The sequence below is a fragment of the Pseudonaja textilis genome, chromosome 5 (assembly GCF_049901715.1).
Source record: "Pseudonaja textilis isolate UNSWEBS1 chromosome 5, rPseTex1.2, whole genome shotgun sequence".
NCBI lineage: Eukaryota > Metazoa > Chordata > Lepidosauria > Squamata > Elapidae > Pseudonaja > Pseudonaja textilis.
Genome location: NC_141994.1, coordinates 12,568,043 through 12,589,394, shown reverse-complemented (window position 1 = coordinate 12,589,394; position 21,352 = coordinate 12,568,043). Strand labels below are relative to the sequence as shown.

Sequence of the window (21,352 nt, the reverse complement as noted above, 5' to 3'; positions counted from 1 at the left end):
AAGGGAAGACATACTGCAATGAAAGTAACATTTTATTTTTCAAATCAGGCACTGGAGAACTATGCAATGTAAATTTACTTTTGTTATACATTGTATCATATATATGATTCACTAAATGAAATTATGTTTATTAATGCAATGAAGATAAATCAACTTGCTCCACCAGCTAAAGCATCAAAGCAGCTTTTCCTACATCCAGTTGTTGGTCTGGCCACTTCTCAACTTCAAAGGATGTTTCTCAACTTATTAGAGAAAACTGAATGTTGTCCCAAGACTGAAAGAAAACTGTTTTCCTTGTTTTATGCTGACCTTAAGCATTGGATGAAGAAGACTCCAGTAATTATAAGGGTAATAACAACACCATTTAAAAAAAATGCAAGATTCATTAGTAGATTTGGTACAATTGACTAATGGGTTGTCTTTCTAATACTGTAGTCTGAATGTTCCCATGGCTTTTTAATCAACTTTTCATAAATGTGAAAGTTTCTAAACAGGTTAGCAGAATTTTAAGCATTATATATTAAAATTTCATCCATAACATGTATAACATTCAAGGATGCATTAATGTATTAAGAGGAATTACAACACACAACCTATTTTGTTTATTGAAAAGAAGCTGTTTATAAGCTTCTATAAATTACTATTGGATCTGTGTTTTAAGCTCATATAAGCCAATGTGATTTTGAAGGAAATGCAGTGAAAAGATCAAACTGATTTCGGTAAAGGGATTCAAAATGTCAATTGCAATTTCACCCTTCATACAAGATTATACAGGCTTCTGGAGATAAACACTATTAATGTCAAATTTTAAAATACCAATTTTAAAATGATGTGTCACCCATATACAACAATCAAGGAGCATAGGGATTCAGAGTTCTTGTTATAAAGCAGGAAGCCATCCTGCTAGAATCAAACACAGCTATTTCCCTGGTGGGCTATTGGAATAATTCTCAGTGTCACTTTCTATATCAGTGAATAATTTCAATAGATAATATTCAGTAGTGGCAACTGCTTCCATGCATACAGCCAGATAGCAGCTATTTGTACTGATCTGGGACAAAAAAAAACCCTGTGTTCTTAACACTACAGAGATGAAACTAATTATTTAAAAAATGGTTGAGAAAGAAAGGAATGTGATGAAGATTTTTACTAGAGTTTAAATGACTCTTACAGATATCACTTTATGCATGCATAATGTAAGTATAGAGTATATACTAAGTATATAAGTATAAACAACTAAGATGATTGGGAGACTGGAGGCTAAAACATATGAAGAACAGTTGTAGGAACTGGGCATGGCTAGTCTAGTGAAGAGAAGGACCAGGGGAGACATGATAGCAGTGTTCCAATATCTGAGGGGCTGCCACAGAGAGGAGGGGGTCAAGCTATTTTCCAAAGCATCTAAAGGTCAGACAAGTAATAATGGATGGAAACTGAACAAGGAGAGATTCAGCCTCCTATATAAAGAGAAATTTTCTGACAGAACAATAAACCAATGGAACAGCTTGCTTTCATCACTGGGGGCTTTCAAGAAGAGACTGAGCTGCCATTTGTCAGAAATGGTGTAGGGTCTCCTGTTTGAGTGGGAGATTGGACTAATGACGTATGAGGTCCCTTCCAATTCTGTCAATCTGTAATTGCTTTCATCACTGCAAATGGTTGCTAAACATGATTGTTGCTAATGAGGACTACTTGCAAGTGGGAAGAAATAATAAATTCTCCTTCCACTTTTTACCTGTAAGTTATCCAGTCTTCATCAATCGAAAAGAGTTGACATTTTGCTGGCTTTGTCACAGAAATGAGGGCTTTTCTTATAAAAATTGATGTTTCATCGGAGACTGCAATAAATTTCGGAGAAGAATATTAAAATTACACAAGGTAAGCTATCAAGAGTATTATTAAAGATTTAATCTTCAGTTTGATTCAGAGTCCAAATCTCAATTAGTAAAATCTTAACATTTCATGTCCTAACCAAGGATCTAAGGGCTATTAAGGTAATGTTTGATTATGTAGGCAGTTCAAGTAAGGTGGTTCTTTGCAAAGTCAGAATATTCAAAATTCTAATAAGTTCAAAATTTCCATGTACCTAGGCAGTCCTTTGGGCATTGTTCCAAGGGCACTTATTACTATTGGTACAACCATTGATTTCTTCCTCCATAGTCACTCAACTTCAATTTGAAAATCATAGTATTTTGTTTGTTTGTTTTCTAGCTGTTTCTCTTCAATTTCTGCACCAGATGGTATTGAAATAACAACACTTTTTTTCTTTTCTACAATAGTGATGTCAGGCATGTTGTGGGCCAGATTTCTATCTGTTGGGATTCAAAAGTCTTATAAGATCATTTTTGAGAACTTTGTCAATTTGGTGTTCCCAAAAATTTTGGCTACATTCGAACCCAAACTTCTGGCAAAGCTTCCAATATATGATTTTGGCAACTTGTCCCTTGTTTCTTACTGTATTTTATGGCCTCACCAGTTCTTCCTTTCAGGCAAATGATATTTCTTGCAGATCTTCCAATGCACCATTGTTGCTACTTTATCATGCTGCTGCTTGTAGTCAGTCTGTGTAATCTTCTTGCAGCAGCTTACCATGTGGTCCACTATTTCTTCAGTTTCTTTGCATAGGAGGCACTACTGTCTGTTTCTGTCTTCTCAATTCTGGATTTGTATGCATTTGTCCTTAAGGCTTGGTCTTGTGCAGCCAGAATTAGTTCCTTGGTCTTTGTTGGTCTCTGCTCTTAGCCATTGCCATTATTATAGATAAAATAAATCTCTTTCCCTGCTATTTTTAATGTACTGGACATGTAGTGCTTTGTCTTTCCATGTTCCATTCTGTTCTTCATTTGGTCTTTCTTGTAGGCCAGTTGGTCTTTCCAGTAGTCAACAAGCCTTCCTGATATGCTAACCTCAGTGCATCTTTATCATTGTCCTTCAGATATTCTTCCAAAGTCATTTTTTCTCCTTCAACCATCTGATGTACTTGCAACATTCCATACCCACCTATTTGCCTTGGTAGGTAGAATGTGTCAATGTCACTATGTGGATGTAGGGTTCATTGTCATTTTTTTCCTGGGATTTCCTATCCATTGCTTTTATTTGTGCTTGAATCCAATCCACTATTCCAGTTGTGCATCAAATGACTAGAGTTGCCCAGCTGTTGATTGCCTTGATGATATTTCCTCCATTGAGTTTGGACTTTAAGATCTTCTTCACACTTTTGATGTATTCCCCTCTAATTTTTTTCTTGATTTCAATGTGCTTGATGTTGTCAACTTGTAGGATGTCCAGAAATTTGTACTAATCATCCTCATCCAGAATCTGAATGGTTTTTTTTCATGGTGCATCTTGATTTCTTCAGTTCTCACTATTTTTCCTTGTTTGTAGTGAATGTGGCACATTTGTCCAATCCAAATTCCATTGCAATATCTTGGCTTATATACGGATCTTGGCTATATATAGTGCTGAGCAGCAATTTTATTTACTATGGCATATTTCCATACATTTTCCATAATTCAGATCATCCATGTAAAGGAGTCTGATAGATGTTTTTGATGTTCAATAGCAATGGCCTGAGTTATCCAATATTGTTGACAGAGAAAACAGTGCAATGTCAAATAGTAGTAGTGATAGTGAATCTCCTTGAAATATTCCTCTCTTAATATTAACCTCTCCCAGTCTCTCATCATTAACCTGAAATTGTGTCTTCCATTGTGCCATGGATCTTTGTACAATTTTTTTTATGTTTCTACTGACTCCTGTTATTTCTAGGCACTTGATTATCCAGTCATGTGGCAGGGAATCAGATGCCTATTTGTAGTCAAGCCATGCTACATTTAAGTTGGTCTGCCTTCTCTTGCAGTTTTCCAAAATCATTTTGTCAATTAGGAGTTGATGTTTTGTTCCTTTGCTATTGGGGCAGTTTCCTTTCTGCTCAGGTGGAAAGAGGTTATTTTCAACTAGGTGCTATTGAACTGCATCAGCTACCATACCAGTTAACAATTTGAAAGTTGTTGGTAAGCTCATTTTCAAGAACTTTGTCAATTTGGTGTTCCCAGTAATTTTTTCTGCATTCAAACCCAAACTTTGTGAATTTGTTGTTGTTGTTGCTCTGCTGTTGCTTATAGATGCATGAAGGTATATAAATGATAATTACAGAGTAGGTGTGTGAAAAAATACATTTTTCAGAAGATTTGACTACTAAGACTCAAAAAATAGATATTACCAATGATTTTCTCATAACTATTGCAAAGGAGGTAGTCCAAACCATAACTTGCAATTGCAAGTAGACCCTTTGTAAGTGAATGCCGAAGTCACATTTAACCACTAAGCTTCCCTTTTCAGACAAAAATCAAATTTGAAAAAAGAAGTATAATCATGTTCTCCCTGGCTTGGAGAAGCAGGAAAATCATTTATTTTCAGTATCTGCTCTTTGTCTGAGAAGATAGTCCAAGATATTATGTGTAATTAGAAGCCCATTTTCTTCCTTTATTGCTTTTTAAAGGTCCAACTTTCATAACCATTGGGAGCAACAGGGAGCACAATACAACGTCCTTGCTTTTCCACATTCAACTCATGGTAATTGCTATGAACCCTAGTCCATCCTACCATCCTAGGAAAGCTCCAACCATTTTGCTTTCTTCTTCAATGCATTAGGACAAAGGTTAAGTGCAGGTGTCTCCTGGGTACCTTGTTTATAGTCCCAGACATCAATATCTGTGATCAAAGTGGTCTGTTTCCCCCCTTCCCAGCCAAGTTTGCTTGTAAATTTCCTCAAGTATTTTAAGCTTTTGTTATGTCACTAATAGAATTAGAATTTGACAAGATGCAAAATAAACTTTTACTGGAATCTCAAAAGGGAGATTTTGGGAAATAGAGGATATTGCTTTTTTAAAAAAGAAAAAAAGTTGGGATTTAAATTAGTACCTGATGTTACTTATTACCTATGTATTACCCAAGATAGATAGATGATAGATAGATAGATAGATAGATAGATAGATAGATAGATAGATAGATAGATAGATAGAGATAGATAGATAGATAGATATACAGATATACAGATATATAGATATACAGATATATAGATATATAGTGGGGGAATTAAAGATTTATTTTTGAGTCACAATTTATTTTGAGACAAGGGTTTGAATCTAACTTTTCATTGATAAATGGAAAAGCTTCTCTTTGTAGGAAAAAAAATCAGTATAATTAATGGTTTCCATTTGAAAAACAGTCAGATATAGTTCAAGGGATGGAGCCTAAGAATCTTTATCTAAGATGTCTCTACAGTTTTATCATCAATCCTTAGCATCTTCAGATGTAGCTGGAAAAAATGTGTTCCTGAAAATCTGAAGACTTTGAGCTATCCAATGTTAACAGTATTAACCTAGATCAGGGCTATCAAACTCCCAGCCTGTAGGCCTGATGCATCACAGGCTGGCCATGCTCATTCCTGGTTTAGTCAAGGGGGGGAAAGTCCCGATTCGTCACATGATATTGCCATGACAATGTGAGTATGACTCCCCTGACCTAGATGGATCACTGGTCTGACTCAAAAGAAGACCTGTTTATACATTCATCACAATGCCCTTCAGTACCTCTCAGCTATTTTCAAATATTTATTTATTTATTTGATTTGTCAATCACTTACAAGATAATAGATATAAGTACAAACATGAGTAAGAATACAGGAAATAGGTACAAAAAAATGGGGACAATAGCACAGGCATGATTGTGCACTTATGCACGCCCCTTACAGACCTCTTAGGAATGGGGGGAGTTCAATAGTGGATAGTTTGAGGTTAAGTGAATGGGGTTGTTAGAAGATGTAACAACAGAATCAGGTAGTGCATTCCAGGCATTGACCACTCTGTTGCTGAAGTCATACTTTCTGAAATCAAGTTTGTAGTGGTTTACATTGAGTTTGTATCTGTTGTGTGCTCTTGTACCCATTTCAATAACCTCTTTGCATTGGCCATAACTGTTGAACTAATGACAGTTTAGACCCCTAGAAGAGACAGAATTGCCTACTTGAGTTATCTGAGAACTTGCTCACCTGGAAAACACTGACTGAGTTAAAGCAATTTGTTTGATAGGTCTGCTTCAAATTAATTTAATCTGAGGACATTTTGTAAGCTTTTCTTTCTTTATTCCATGTTAGTAACAGTTTGTTATGGATGTGGATATTGTTGTTGTTTTTTTCCCCACATAAAGGGCAAAGGTAGGCTTCTGAATGAAATTATCACAATACACAAAGTTCTGATGCCTGCTTCTTTCAAATTCAAACATATTTACCTCACAGAAATAGAAAGAGCACTCCAATCTTAAAATATAGATTGTGACTCTATTCCATTCACTACAATAAATGACTGCTATATTCTAGCAAATGGCCCCAGGAATTTACTAATAAAAGTTTATATAAAATAAGATTAAGGGTGCTCATGCAAAGCAAATTTATTCATTGATTTATTCATTGATTAACTTATGATGTGATTGATTACCATTTTGACAGGAGAAATGGCTGTGGAGGCTGACTAGAAAATAGAAAGATGAAGATGTTTAAGAACAAGTAATTGTTTTTTTCTTATCCATTTATACTGAAAAGAATAATGTGAGAAGCATCTGTGGGGGAGAAAAAAAATGATTTTTAAAAGTAAGTACCTGACCAAGGGAACAGTTTAGCCAATGATAGACACTAGGTTCCATGAAAAAGTAATGCCAACAGTTAAAACTTTTACTGTCCTTTGGATGAAACCATTATAAACTCAGTAAAAATATTATAAATAGTTTGCATTTCCCTTATTGCTGAAAACATTTATGTGACACCCTGGGGCATTTATCTTTAACATGACTTAACAAATGATTTGTTAAGAAGCATCATATTTAAAAATTGGGCTATAATTGGCCAATTTGTAATGAAAGCCACTTTGGTGAAGAAACCAGGAAACCATGAATTCTAGTTCGATCCTAGGTGGGTGATTTTAGGCTTTCAGACCAACCCAGCTCACAGAACTATTGTGGTGAAAATAAGTGGATAAAGAAGTATTGTGTAGGTTTGCTGCCTTAATTTACTTTATAAAGTAAAGCTACTTGTAAAATAAATGAAATAAAAATAAATAAAATAAACCACATGTACAGTATCTATTGTTTGTAGTGTTTCTATTTCAATAAAATCTTAGAACTCCATCTGTTCTGTTCTACTAGCAAAAATGCTGAAATGGGCATACATGTTACGAACAATATTTTCTTAAGTGTTTTGTTTTGTTTTGCAATGCATCTTATAGAATTCAGCAAACATGGATTATTACTAGCAATAAAACCAGAAGGGGACAATTTAAACATTTTGTTGAGCACTTATGCTTTTTAATATACTGTATATATAATCTAAACTTGCATCGGCCCTATATTTTCTGGAAAATTATCTAATTCCAGATTGGAAGTTTCAGGCATAACTGCTTTGCAATCGCATCAGAGAACCCCTGATTGCCAATGTGAAAATCCAAAAAAACATATGTTGAATTGCCTTCTCAAAATATCTCCAAAGTATGGCAAAACCCTGAGCTGCATATTAGTTAGAAGCATCAGTTGCCAGAGGCGGGGAGGCTATTTGAAGTAATCCAAATGCATTTGGATTGAATATGGTGGTAAAATGTTCTCACATATAGCTTTTGCCCTTGTTTTACTACATGTCAAAATTGTAGGGGTGCCAAAGTCACTGAAAATTTCTCCATCAATCATGAAACACAATCCACACTTTTAAAGAATTTGGCAAGCAACACATCATGCTCGACTCTGCAGATTTCCACAGCAATTATTTTATCATCTTGGAGCATGATAAAGATGATGAACCTGCACTTTGCCTATTCAATCGGCAGTTCTCAACAAAGTGTGTCATTTAAGCATTTTCTTTCTTCTGCTGCAAATGACCAGAGCGTACTGTAGGCATGATCATTATCTTTTCATTATCATTAGGTTTTCATTTTCATTATCTTTATCATTAGTGATAAATTATTTTTTCTGTTGTTTATTATAAATGAGTTATTTTGATTATTTTAAAGTAAATATTTCATGTTGGCACCTGGTTTCTGGGCAAAATGCACATTTTTATTATACTTAATGTGCAATAGCAGCACATTGGCAGTTTATGAGGCCTGAATATAGTTGGCAACCATTTTTTAGTGGTATGTCCCCATATTCTTCACTTGGGCTCCTCCTCAGATCACATCTGAGGCAACTTTAGCTGTTTAGAGTTAGTGGTCTACTTCAACATGAATTTTTGGGGTGTGCTTTAATGGGTAATAAAGGTTGCTGATGTAATCAACAATACATCAGTGTAACTAATCTTAGGTTGCTACAAGTATTCATCTTTGCCTTTAATCACTGGGAATTATCTTCCATGGTTGTTTCGGCATAGGGTGTAGGGGAGACTGAACACCTGAATTATACAAAGATCTTTACCTATATAACTCTTGACCATTGATTTATAAAACATTTTTCACATTTTGTAAGGGCTCTCACCAAACACAGGTGTAGTAATCTTTTCAAAAAGCATTAGACTTGATTTTAAAATATTAATTCAGCACTCAAAAACTTATGAAATATGTGTTTAAAAAATTCCACCTCTTATCTGTGCTCAAAAAATGTTGAGAGGGAACCCTCCAATAGTTAACACTAATATGACTGAAAGGGGAAAAATACAGAGGGAGTAATCATATCCAGTTGAAGTAAAATACAACCAGCTACATTTCTTGTCCTGAACTTGTCCTTTTTGATGAATATAGTTATTAGCATGACAACCCCACCACAGAATATCTACATGCAATCATTTCTTGGCTAATGGTAACAGAACCAGCAACCAGGGGTGAGATTTTACCTGTTCGCACCTATTCGCTAAAACCGGTAGTTAATATTCTAAGCAGTTCAGAGAACTGATTGTTAGAAGAAATTACTGACCTAATCCTGTAAGGAAGGCAGGAAGGAAACATTCTGGTGTTGCTTACAGAAACTGCCTCTCCATTACCCTTACCACATTCTTGGCAGGACTAAACTTCCTGTCTCAGGAACTTTTCTGGAGCTTTTTTTCCCCTCCTTTGCTGGTACTTTGCTTGTGTGGAGTGACCATTCAAAATTACAATGGCACTGAAAAAAGTGACTTATGACCATTTTTTACACTTACGAATGTTGCAGCATCCCCACAGTCATGAGAGGCCAGGCGAGGAGATGCGTGCCTCGATGTGAGTGTTATTGAGTTGGCCACGCCCAGCCAATAACATGACCACCAAGCCACGGCCACCAACTAAGCCATGCCCACAGAACCAGTTGTTAAATAATTTGAATCCCACCCCTGCCAGCAACTCACAGTTCTCTGAAAACAGCTATGCTTCCCAGCTTAAGTCAAGCTTTTGTACCATCTAGTTGGGCAACACTATTGTGTTTTATCAATGACCCTTTATTTATGATCACTATTTAAGCAATATTTTAATGTCTTGACTTTTGTAATTGTAACCTTTTCTAGAAGCTGTGTGAGAGCTATTCACTTTATATTGTGGATTGCCTATTTTGAAAAAAAAAAATCATTTATACTGGCTTGATTAGTGACCCAGGTGACTTTGGAAATAGGAATCTATTAAGGACTTTCTTTGTCCACTAGATGTTCACTAGGCAGGAACCCAAGTGAAGAATTTTGATATAGGAAATGTAATTTTAAAATTCCTTCCTTGTTCTGATAAAGCTCATCCAAATTTTGAAACTTTTTGATACATTTGTTAACTTGATATTTGGTGAAATTCTCATTGCTATACACATACCTATCTATGTCAGGATTAAGTGGTTTCTAGTGAGCCTATTATATGCATAGAGGTGGAGAAATACTGAATATCTACATTAAAGGAAAGGGTTGTGAGAATGAGAGGATTTGCAGAAACAGCAAAATTAATCTGGGATAAAACAATTAAAGTTTTGTTAAAGACTAGAAATTTCCTATGAACTTTTTGCTAAAAACAGAAAAAATCAATTGTGAGTTATGGATTTGCTGATTAAAAATTATCGAATATAGGTATAATGGAAAAGAGTTTTAATTTTAAGAGGGGGAGAAATAATAGATTTGTAACTGGCGTAAATAAGAACAAAAGTTGTGTGTGTGTGTGTGTGTGTGTGTGTGTGTGTGTGTATATATATATATATATATATATATATATATATATATATATATTATATATATATATATATTGCTCAGGTATTTTTCCCATGTCATTGTAGTTGTGCTTTTAAAGTTGTAGCAATGTTTCGGCAGAATCTCATCTGATTCTGAGATGAAATTCTGCCGAAACGTTGCTACAACTTTAAAGCACAACTGCAATGACGTGAAAATACATTCGAACAAAGCTGAATGCCATACATGTAATACCCATGAAAACATAAGAAATATATATATATATATATATATATATATATATATATATATATATATATATATATATATATATATATGTATTCTTTTTTTCCAATATCTACTATGGTGTCAATTTTCCCCATTTTTTTCTTTTTCTCATTTTTACAGTATATTATTATTCTGTATTCTGCACTGTATGATTTACTAATAGGAAGTGGGCTTGACTCTTCCTTAGTATCCTAAAAAGATAATTAAATACTAGCTTAAAAATCATAAGCATTGTAAGAGGGAAAGCAGATTAATTTGGTTATATTTTAGTGATCACCAATTCAGTTCATATTTTTGAACTAATATGCAAATGGAATGTCATTGTCCCATTTTGGGTTGTCATTGTTTCATGTGTACCCAAAATTAAATTTGATATAAAATGGATATATGTAATAGGAAAATGGATATTAAACCACATTAGTGCATACAAATGTGTAGTGTAGGGCAAATTGTTGCATGTATATGTTAAACAAAAAATGATTGAAAAATCTTGCAATTACTTTCATCTATGTTAAAAGAAATGCATTAAATGCAAGAAATGTTCATGCAGGTTATTTTAACCCTGTAATTTTAGAAGGATAACAAGATAACAAAATTGAGTTAGTCTTTAGAAGTTGTAGATAGCAAGTTATAGATTTGTTCTTTGTAAGCAACTTGTGTAATCATGTTCCACAATAAAGAGCATTAAACTGAACACAGATACATTTCCATCAACAACATAACCTTTGCCTGCTTTGGTGCACCAACAAGACTCTAGTAATGAAATTGACACTGCACAACATATTCAGGTTAGAAGTTGCTGCTACAGGTTTTCAAAGGAGAGAAAAACTATAGCAACTGAACACATTGTAGAACTTTTCGTGGAGATTTTTTTAGAACATAGTGAAGAATAAACTTGAAGTATAATAAATTGGTCAATGTGTTGAATTTGGATCAGGGAGAACAAGGTTCAAAGTGTTGTTTAAACTTACACTTCAGAAAGGATTTAGGGTCAGTTATCATCTTTCTCAGGCTACTTCCAGAGTTTTCATGTAGATGCTATCTTGAGTTGTCAGAGAAATGTTGGAATATAAATGCAACAAAGATAAATAAATAAAGTACCATTATCAAGCTACTCTAACGAACTTGACAGGATACTATAAGAAACAAAAGAGATACACTAGGAATAACAAAAAGGAAGGTATTATATTGCCTGAATTAAAAACACTGAATCTCTATAAACAACTCTGAGAAGGAGCAATTATTAAAACTTCAACTGTAATCATATTAGCCCAAGTAGTTGGCAGTATCCAACCAATCTTGACAGAAATCACAGACTCAATATATAACAGCTTACTTAATAAAATATCTGCGAAATACTTATCTTTTTTTATTTTATTAACTACTATCGGATCAGTATAAACAAGTTTTTTTTAAAAAAAAAATGATATATTGTATGTAAAATTAGGGAAACTTTAACTGCCTACTGATAATCCATCATCAACCAACATATATTATTCTGTCTGCCTTTTATTATTTTCACTATTATTATTGGTATGATTTTTAATGTTTTTCTTTATGGTACTAGTCCATGACTGTAATAAACATGGTTGACAGATTTCATAGAAATAAGCAAGATCAGATTTGATCAGTATTTTAGATAGGCTACCATCAGCCAATAGATGGAATCTGAAGGCTTGACTGAGAAGTTAAACAAAAATCAGATGGGAATACAAACCATTTCTGTGTTATTGCTAAGAAAATCACCAGGGGCATAGCTCAACTCATAGTACACTCTACCTTCTTTTCTTTGGATTTGAGATTTGTGATGACATTGACCAGCATTTTGTCCAGCACGTAATACATTCTTTATTCTAAATATGTTTTCTCCTAATAACAACATCATAGGATATGCTTCTTTAATGGTTAGCAGGAAAGTAGCACAGATGCATCCATGAAATCACTGAAGAATTGAGCTGAACTTGAGGGAGGCCTAACCTTTTTTCACATATTAATATATCTCAGCTACATATTTAATTCATTGCATAATAAATCAGATCTAATTTGTAAAATGGGCCTGTCCATTGCTTTGACTTGATCCTATCATCTCATTCAGTGTCAACACATAACACAGCATTTAAATACCAAGTGTGTATTGTATACATCTACCCAATAATATATAACACTGTGTAAGTCTACTCAGAAATAAATCAGAATTCAATCAAAAATATCCCCAGGTTAACATATTTAGAACTGTGGCCTAAAGTCAAAGATTATGTAAACCATTAGTTATAAATGTTGGCCCTACAGCATGTTCATCCCAAGAGTGGTATTTCCAAAAGGCAACTGGACTTTCTTGGTTTTTTTTTTTTTTTGAAAAAGTTTTGTTTCTCATCCAAGAAACTTCTTAAATTCACTTTTTCAGAAATGAAAAGCTACCTGGAAGAGAAGTGAAATGTTTTCAAGGAAAAAGACGAGGAAGTTTATTTGCCTTTTGAAAAAACCAACTTTGGTACAACTATGATCTGGATGATTGAGAATCATCTTAGGCATACAGCATATCTACTTAAAAATTAAGCCAACTGCTCTGTAATAATCAAGAATATAAACATAGCCTTAAGGCACAGAAAACTATTCTTTTCATTGTAACCTCTGTAATATGAATTGCATTCCCTTTCTCCTCCATTCACCTTATGATATTCCCTTTTCTTAATATAACAACTAAGACATCTTCATTGATAATAGTCGGGTATTTTCTAATGAATTATCAAAGGATCCAGCAAAGCTCAGAGATTAAATCATTTCTTGTTTTACAAAGTGGAAAAACATTTTAATGGCATGAAAAGGTTTTTCTAATAAACTTTTTAACACTGAGCTTGAGAAATAGGACTGCTCTGCCATTAAACATCATTTCTTTTTATAGTTTAGTTGGAAAAAACTAAAAGAAATCCAGATATTTGACTTTTGCCATCTTATAATTAATATTTAGTATTTCAAAACAAAATCTTTTGTGTATATGGCCTAGTTGTCGAACATGATTATTATGCATAAAGAAAGCATACAAAAATTAAACTTTTTTAAAAATCTGTATTTTAAGCCCCTGCTTTTCCCCATCATACTTGCATACAATTCTGTGTTTTGCACCACTGACATTTTGATATCACACATCAAACAATACTAATACTCCTTATAGGTTTTTGGCATCATATCTATAAGTTCTTAAGAATTATTGACTCATTGATTTCTGCCTCTGGTTCACTAATAAATGTCAGATTTCGTTATCTATTAGTCATGTTTCTTCACTGGAGACACTCGTAATTTTTCAAGCTGCGATAAATAAATGACGAAAATGCAGAAGAAAGAATTGGATCTAATGGATATTGCTTCCTTATTTTCCAAATATGTATTCAGACCAAAGTCAATAAAAGAAATTCACACATTTTAGTTATAGTAACCTGATCATTATTGGACTGACTGCATAGGTTAGTGCTACAGAAAATGTAGCAAGCTTTCTATCCAGCTGAAAGTCATAGATATTAACTGCATGGCAACAATGCTTTATTTCAGAGTCTGAAAAACTCTGTCCAGGGGCTGCTTAAGTTTTGAGTTATTTTGAGATCATACGATTAACCCAACAATCTGCTACAAGCCACGATCACATCAATATGACATTATATGGTTTGTCTTACCTAGTGCCTCTGGATGATGTGTGTGTAATAAAACAGTCAGAAAACAGGAAAATAAAACCATTAAAACTACCAATTTAAATTAAAAACATAAAAACAAGATCAAAAAAACAAATGTTGTAACACCTAGAAAGAGTGCATTTCAATTTAGCTCTGTCACAGAGCCATTCATCAATCAATCATTAATATTAACATTTAATTAATCATTGTACATAATTAATCCTAATTAATTATTAATCCTAGTTAATAATTGATAATTAATCAATGAGACAGTTAAACATAGGGAAATTTGGAATGTTCAGTCATTTCGTTTTAGGAATCAGGTGTTTTCCTGTTTGGAGAGCATTAGTAGAAGCTTTCTTGCTACAGATGTCATCATGGAAGAGTTTTAGTTGTCTCAGGGCATTCGTAGAAAATGATGCTGCACCAACTTCCTGATTAAACTTCCAAAGCCTAGATTAAAATAAAGGCTGTGCTAATATTCTTCTGGTGTAAAATCCATATATATGAAATTCTCTGCTTTGCTCTAATACTTGAGTGGTCTCCTAATCAATATCATAATTTCCTTTATTTTTTTCTCAGATTATGTCCATAATAGTATTTTCTAATATCAAAGTGAAATATAGAAGACAAGCAAACAAGCAAACAAAATAAATTAACAAGCAAACAAGATAAATTAATGAATTACTTTCAGCTTCATCATTATCACCATCATCATTCTTTTCTGCATGAACCAATTCCTATTTTACTAAGAAAGGACTCCAACTCTTCTATGTTAGCTCACAGATTATAGGCTGCCATTTCACATATATTTCATTTCAGGGGCAATGAAGTAAATCAGAAGAGGATTCCAGTCTCCTTTAGATGTCCTTTATACTGAAATCAATATTTCTATTCAGCTGGTTTTCAACATCTTATTTGTTAGTAATGAGTAGCATTCTCTAAACCTATGGTTGGCTGCACTATTTATTTTGTTAGAAGTCAGCTGCAAGAAAGATTTCTCTTTCGATGGCTTTTCTTAACTCCCATTTTCTGTGATCTAGAATCAGGTTATTTTTGGGGATATTTGGGAAGAATGAGGATGAAGACATGCTTCTGAGATCTGGCATTAAATGTGGGGGAAGAAATAATTGCTTTCAGTTATCATTTCATTCTAAAGTTATTAGAGCTTATATTCTGGAATTCTGAACTGTCATTGTCTCCTAGTTTGGTACAATTTTCATTGGTGAATATGCAAGTGATCGTGCAATCCAAAGGCCTGGCTTTTAAAGCATTAGCATTTATATAGAAATACACATGTGAGAGATATGCATTATAAATGTATAAGACACAGACCCATCTACACAAGTCTTCAAAATAACTAGTTTTCAAAAACATTGCAACAATATATACAAATGTATATTTTGGCTACAAACATCAAACTGATTATTAAGTAGTATCTAAGACAGACAGACAGACAGACAGACAAACAGACAAACAGACAAACAGACAAACAGACAAACAAATGATAGATAGATAGATAGATAGATAGATAGATAGATAGATAGATAGATAGATAGATAGAATGTTTCTCACAAAATAAGGTCGGGGTTCATTTTTTTTTAATGCCCAAAAAAATGGCTAGGCAATCCTTTGGGGGATGATTTAATCCCCCCCCTTGCATCCTCGGGCAGGCGGGTGGCAATGACTTGGATGTTGACATCAGCGTTGGTGGGGCACTTCGTATTGGGAGACCTTCCGCCACCATTGCTTTCCCTTCTCCCCGTGCTGCTGCGGCATTTAGAGCAATGCCACGGCGTTTGGCACAGCCACGCACAGCCATCCAGGGCTCCTCCCTGCAACCGGAGCCCAGTGGAGACACTCGACTTCAGGCGCTCCTGTTGCTGCCTTCTCTTTGCCTTCGAAGGCAAAGCCAATTCTTTTAAAAATGACGCCCTAGAGGGCAGCCCAACCCCACGTGGGGAGGCGAATCTCCTGGAGCTGCAGCACAGGATTGGCCCACCCCAGGAGAAGCGCCCAGACACCATCCCTGCCTCAGACAATCACATATACATAAAATCTTCATAATCTTCCAGGTAAGGCGTACGCATGTCACAGTGTATCAAGTCACTTTTTTGTGAGAAAAATAGGAGGAAGGAAGAGTATTGGATATGTTTTTCACCTGGAGTTGTTCATTAAAAAAAATAAACGTGGGATATAAATAAAATACAAATAAATAAAATTTCATTAATTTACATTATTTTCCAAAAACTTATTTGATGTGTTGGAATTGTTTTTTTTTAAAAAACATTCTCAGTCTAAAACTAGGCAACTTATTTGTATTTGCCTTGTTAGGTTTATATAATACCTTTTATTCATAACAGTATCCATGTGAGGTAGGCTGGACAGAGAATGACAGTGAGCTTCAATGGTTGAGGATAAACTCAAAACCTGGTTCTCTCTAAGCTTAGCCTTAACCCCAGCCTTATCCATTATAGTGTACTGATACCTCTTAAGTTTTTCTGAGTTGTCTCAAAGGTGCTTTTTTTTTTTTAAAGGCAACTAGATTGTTTGTTTGCTTGCTTGGTTTTGAGGAAGAAGAAGATGTTCCACTTCTCATCCAAGAAGCTTCATCAGTTGTGAATGGATGGTAGGAGGGTAGGAAGATAGGTTCTGGAAAGCTGGGAGAGGGGGTGGAAGGATTGTATTTCTTAACAGAATCTATCTGGTCATTACCTGTCTCTCTGAGACCACTTCATTAGTGCCTTAAGGGTCACCTGAATCAGAGTGCAAATGTTGTGGAATCTTCTTGGAACTGCTGAAAATACTGTGTTGTAGACATGTGATAGACAGTGTCATATTCCTCCCCTCTGTGTTGAGGGAGGGCTGTGCAGTTCTTTGTTGTTTTTAGTTGTGAAGTCGTGTCCGATCCATAGCAACCCCATGGACAACGTTCCTCCAGGCCTTCCTGTCCTCTACCATCTTCTGGAGTCCAGATGAAGTCTTTTATGCTTTTTTCAAACCTTTGAGACAACTTTGACCTGGATGACTGAAAATCTCCACAGACATTCTTCTGAGGTTCTTTATAGCATCTCTTCTCCTGACATAAGACCCAACTGAGTACTTTGAAAAAACCTTATTGATGATAGCTGCCTAGTTCTGGATTACCTTACTGAGGAAAATTTATATTTTCCCCAACTATGCTCTTTTTTGCACCAAAATCAATCAATTCTAGGCATTATAATTTGCTCCTTGGCATTTATTTTAATCTTTGCATTTTAATGTTCACTTCCATTATATTGTGGGGTTTTTTAATCTGGTTTTTTTTTTCAATTTAGCCTGCTATGTAAACTTGGCTTCAGATGATGTAACATTTCCAGATATATTCTTGTGATAAAAGCAGTCATCAGGAACAAAGTTTTTTCTAGCTTCTTGAACAGGAGTTTACCTTGAAGGATTTTTAAATAAAAAAAAGACAAGAATGGCTCTGATTCTCTTTGTATTACTTAAACTCTCTGCTGGAGATCCATCCACTATTTCTCATTTTATTGCCAATGTACTCCCCCAATGTTTAAAAACACATTTGTATTCAGAGCACTTACATCAGCTTTTATTCTGTCAGGTGCAACAAACTTCCACGGAATTCCCCTAAAAAATTACAGAAAGAAATAATATTGCTAGTTCAGTGCTAATTTTCTAACAACTCTTATAATACTAACAAATAGGATGCCTCAGCTGTATAGTATTGTATGTTTTTTCTTTTATGTACACTGAGAGCATTTGCACCAAGACAAATTCCTGGGTGTCCAATCATACTTGGCCAATAAAGAATTCTATTCTATTGTATTCTATTCTATTCTGTTCTGTTCTGTTCTGTTCTATTCTATTCTATTCTATTCTTATGTGTTGTAGACATTCAAAATTGGTAACATAACACCATGAAGTCTCTTCTCCCCAAAATAGCACATTTTCCACATTTAAATTAATTTTTAAATTGAAAAATAACTGGAACATCATAAGACCCAGGATACCCAAGGTAAAACCACAAAATGTCTTGTGTGAAAGAACCTTAAATTCTTACAAGACCTTTTGTGAGAACATCAATATTTTGCAAGATATCTACCACAGTTTTGACATTCTCATCCAAGACCTCACAAGATCTCAAAGACAACATGGTGTTTTCTAATGAATTCTCAAGCACTTTCAGTACAAGTGGACTATTATTTGTAATCAGTTGAGGGTGTCCAGTGCTGAAAAGGTTTTCTGGCTTTTTATTCTCTTTTTCTGGAAGATGTCCAGCTGATGGATTTGAGAGGCATTACAGATAAAAGCTGTTAGGTTGATAATATTCAACTTCTACTTAAAAATGCTTCTGTATGTATATGATCAAAAAGACCCATCCCTTCAAAATATGTTTCTTTTATATCTCCAGAGTTTGTAGCAGCCCTGTCTCTTCACTTATAAACCTTAAGGATTCTCCTCATTTTGGTCCTCGGTGGGACCCAATTTGTGCCCACAAGATGCCAGTGTGTCTACATATACATCTCTGGGTGATGTCTTATTTTGAAGTTCTTTGTGGTCCTAACTGTAAAAATAAATATAAGCCTTTATTCCAGGATCCCCTTTTCATAAGCAAACTCTCACTTTATCACAGTATCTATTAAATTACATTTAAATGATCTTCTGACTGGAATTCTTCATTGGAAAATGTATATCATGGCAGAACCCAGGGCCAGATTTGGCTATCAAAATGCAAACCCAATCTAACCTTAACCAAAACTTTAACTTATGTGAATGAAACTTACTTTTCACATGACCCGATGAAGCATGGTTTGTGAACATAGCCTTTTTCATCCAGTTGCTTCCTTGTTTCCAATACTTTTATGCCATCCCAAACAAACAAACAAAAAAACAACCCTTGCATATTACATCTAAAAAAAGATTAAAAGATCATGAAATATAATATTAGTAATAAAAAATAGCAATAATATATTCAGATGGCCATCTACAATAGTACTTCATATAAAGACTTGTTAAAATTAAACAATGTTAAGGGGTCTTTTGAAATGCAAATTGGGTTAGGGCTGGATGTACTTTCAGAGGCAATATGTTCACAGAAGGTTACACCCAAAAAGCCTAACTTCCATTCCAGACAGAGATGTATTCAGCAGATTCTGATGAGGTCTGGTAGCGGAAATTTTGAGTCATTCAGAAAACCAGAAAATACCACCTCTGACTGACCCCGCCTCCATTTATTCTCTGCTTCCCGAGTCCCAGCTGATTGGCTGGGACTTCTTTTGTTGCCCTGCATAGGAGAACGAAGCTGGAAAGCAGGTTAGTGGGGTGGGGAGGGAATGGAGATTTTACAGTATCCTTGCCCTGGAGTGGAATGAGAATGAAGATTTTACAGTATCCTTCCCCTGCCATGCCCACCAAGCCACACCATGCCCAGCAAACAGAGCCAGTATTAAAAATTTGAATCCCACCACTGATTCCAGACTACTCTAATATCTCAAAGAGGCTGGATTCTTGGTAGAAGTTCTCCTGGTATTCATAGTACATGGCAGAAACATGCTCAAAAAGGCTGTCTAGAAATATCCCTGTTTCTATCTAAATTTCAAGCACTGTTGGATGAGTGACTTCAAGGGGAAGGAAGTTCAAGAAAATCACAGGTGTATATACTTCTTTCTGTCATTCATTCATCTACCATCCATCTCACAAATGCCTGCTAGAGTGTTTCTCATCTACAATCATCTCTAGGCACAGTTAATTGATGTTTCAACAACACTGGTGTTACTGGGTAGGCCTTTGATTCATCTAATAGAAGCAAGGTTGTTTTAGGTGCCTTTGGAAAGAAAAACATATAATAGCATCTTACCACATCTATTCCAACTTACAGCACCAGGTATAAATTATTCAGGGATGCATATCTTAAAATTAGCTACATGTTCATGACTTGAACTGGGATTCAAATAAAGAAGACAATTAATATCACATAATTTCTGTTTTCCATAACAAAGCAGTTATCAAATAAGAGGTGGCTTGCTTTTTCCTTGGGGACCTAAAATATTTGATTGATAAATGAAAAGCATTATTGGCCAATTCAATTGCTTAATTTTGAGTGGATGTTTTTTTAGAATTAAAATGAGAGAATAATTAAGCTCAGGAACTATGATTTGATAACAATTTAAATGGAAATTACCTTCATTTTCTAATGACATTAAAATTGAGTTTCTCAAGATTAGCTACACAATTTAGGTCATGATACGCAGCTTCTACAAGCTAAAATGAACAATTCCATATTCCATTTCCTTTGAAAGTTTTAATTTCCTGTGGGGAAAAAGTTTATTTTTTTCTTGCCTCTTTCTCAAGAAGTTTAGAATTTCCTTGAATTGGATTTTGACTTTCATTTATTTACTTACTTATTTACGTTATTCTTTATGCTGTTTGGCTTGAAATCTGAATCTCAGGATACCAAGAAAGTTGCAGACTCCTTGGAATGGATTGTAAAACACATGACAAATATCTAATCTCTTAGATAAAATTGCATAAGTCTACCCATAATTCAATGTTTGTCTTCCTATTAAGCAGTAAAATAAATTATATATTCTCAAATTATATGAAAAATAGTGATATAGGGACTCCCTTCTGAAAGGAATGAAATCGATTTCAGTGGGCAAGAGTGTTTTGGTAGACAGAAATCCAATCACAGCACATTGTTTAAAGTACACTGGCAACCACTCAATACAGGCTTCCATTTTGCAAACAATAGCCACACAACCCTTTTCTCACAGCAACTTTCTGCCAACTGAAGTGAAACAATAAATAGAACACATCAGAACTTTTGATATGTCAGTACTGCCATCAGTTGATGAGTTATAACTCTGGAGTCACTACTTTTTATTTACCCTTTGTATGTATGTATTTGTTTGTGTGTGTGCGTGTTGCAATTTCAAAATATATATTTGTGTAGGTGCATACTCAGACAATCACATATACATGAGCACAGATGCATATGTACAATGAACAAAGTCAAAAGAAAGCAAATAAACAGAACTAAGGAATCAGGAACATGAAATTTGATATAAAAAGTAATATTCTATTGAAGTACAAATGTATTTTATAGAGTTTTTATTTTAATCTGCTGTAATATAGATGCATATCTAAAAGGAGACCTAAACAAATATAACTAGGGCGACAGAATAAAAGCAAATGAGCAAGGACTGTGAAGACTGGCTCTGAACAGTACCTGCATATTAAAGGTACAAAATGG

General features: G+C 34.6%; 1 long non-coding RNA gene across 1 annotated transcript; it reads right to left on the bottom strand.

Annotated features, from left to right (window-relative positions):
• Positions 1–70: 70 nt before the first annotated feature.
• Positions 71–18,980, bottom strand: LOC113445072 (uncharacterized). The gene is made up of 4 exons (XR_003375323.2): positions 18,885–18,980; positions 17,682–17,727; positions 1,736–1,838; positions 71–309 (listed from the first exon to the last, which is right to left on the bottom strand). It is a non-coding gene; the product is annotated as an uncharacterized LOC113445072 (long non-coding RNA).
• Between the last annotated feature and the right edge of the window lie 2,372 nt (positions 18,981–21,352).